Source organism: Monopterus albus, unplaced genomic scaffold, assembly GCF_001952655.1.
Source record: "Monopterus albus unplaced genomic scaffold, M_albus_1.0 scaffold126.1, whole genome shotgun sequence".
NCBI lineage: Eukaryota > Metazoa > Chordata > Actinopteri > Synbranchiformes > Synbranchidae > Monopterus > Monopterus albus.
Window position 1 is genome coordinate 396,152 of NW_018128006.1, and position 2,306 is coordinate 398,457.

The following is a 2,306-nucleotide window of genomic DNA, read 5'->3' on the forward strand; positions in this document are numbered from 1 at the left end:
ACAGTTCAATTTGTTGTAACAATGGTTTTTCACAAACAGTATTTTCAGCTATGGATTAATTTAGTGTAGTGAGTTGATCTTTTCATGAGATTTGTTGACAACAACCAAAACAGAAAATATTACCAGACCTATCTTTGGAAAGACTTCAGCTGTCTTTAAGACGTTTTAATACCCTGACATAAAGTAGAATTTAAGGAATTTTACGATGCCGTGTTAAAGGGAGAAACACTATCAGCTGTCATCTACAATGCTGTCACATTTCTCACAAAACTAGGGAGTTTACACACAAACAGACATGTGCCAAAAGATATAGATGTCACATAAATCTGTGCTACTTCATTTTGAGAAACTCTACAGTTTGTGCTCTTCTCCAGAATGGTCAGGTGGTCTTCTGAGGGAAGCAGCCCCAGCACAGTTCTAGTACTTCCACATGCCGCGTCATAGCTAATCGTTTTGTGCACTGGCTTTAATGAGAGCCCAAGTCTCACCAGTCACATCCTGAGTACTTCCTATAATGCTACATCCATAGCAGGACAGAGGTCTTGTCATTAAATTGACCTAAGGTTTGGAGAAGTTTACAAGCTGTCCAGGGAGACCACATGTTCAAAGCAGCTCATGGCAGTGGAATGCCTCTGTGTTTTATCTGTAAAACTTCAGCTTTTTCCTCTCCGGTTCAGCTGGGAGGTAAAACCGCACAGAATGTATTGCTAATGGGTTGTCTTACCACTGAGAAACCACTTGAATAGATCCCAAAGTATACAACCTCAATGAGGTACTCAGGCCCAAGCACTCCATCAGCACACCAACTTAGCTAAGGGTGAAGCCTTTCAAACACCAGGGTAGCTTAAATAGAATGGAAGAAATATTGACTTCTAATTATACTAATCAGGGAAGAAGTGACCACAAAGGATGGACTGATTACAAACGGACATACTGCTTAAGTACTTTCCAGGGTCTCATGGAAAGTGGAAAAACTACTTCAGAAGAGTTTGTAAGATAAATGGAAGAAAGTAAAGCAGAGCCTTGCCAGAAAACAGCTGCAGTATTTTACACAAAAAGTAACATCCATGGATTTAAACCATGCCCTATCCAAGTATCTAAAACAGTTTAGAATTAGTAAAGTAAGTAAAAAAATACATTGGCATCATTCATATATTTTCCATCACCATGCCCACCGGAGAGGTCATGAACTCAAAGGACAGACCACACTCAACATTCTACCAAATTTCACAGTATCAGTTGCTTTACTTCTTTTCCTGAGTGAAAATCTAACTTCTGCCTTACTGAAAAGGATTGAAAAACTTCGCTGATCTTACAGAGAGTAAAATAAATGTAAGGAAGGAAGATAGCAAAGTAAGAATTTAATTGTACAGGGAAACATGTTTCCTCACTGTGCACATGACAACAAACACTTTGAGTCTTGAGTCTTGAAATAAGCAGGTTTTGAGTCATAGCCTATTAGGTTGTACCATTTGGTTTTATCCTAATTACTCTAATTTAGTTTTCGTACTGTATTTTATTCTAATTTTATTCTACTTTAGCTTCTTAAATGGTATTGCATTCAATATTACTGTAGGTGAAAGAGAAACGGTATTTCAATTTTTCTGTATGTCCTGCACATATAGTGAATTAACAATAAAATCTTTGATCTCTCTTGATCTGGAGGTTTCCACCAACAAAATAGATAAGTCCTGCTGCACTGTCTCTCAGAAATCGAGATCTGCCCACCACTGGAGAACAGAAAGTAGGCCTATGCTGAAATCTTCCAGCCACACAGCAAAAGTCTGGGATGTGAGGTCTCAAGGTCGCAGAATGACACCAGAACCTCAGACAACACATTCAGAAAGAAGATGAGGGAGGTGGACACGAGAGAGGCAGCGAAAAAGATATGGATCATTGGGTCCAGTTATAGACATCGTGGGGAGAAAGCTGCATGCGACCTGTATGGGCAGAACTATGGACTTAATGCCACAGTTGGGTGGTTTGGCAAAGGGGGTATGCGCTGGAGTGGGGTTCTTCCCCATTTTTATGGAGAGCTGGCCAAACAGAGTCCCCCCTGACAATTTGGTTGTCCACGCCAGTGGCAACGATCTGGGCCTGACTCCCCCCAGCAAACTTGCATCTCAGATGCAGAAAGAACTGATGCAGCTTCACAAAGAGTTTCCTTCAATGACAGTTTTGTTTTCCTGCATCAACGAGCGGCAAATGTGGAGATATGGGCCTCCACAGAAGATCAACAATGACAGGAAGATGGTCAACGCACTGATGAGAAAGGCTGTTGGCTGTGTGGGTGGTGAAGTTATTGA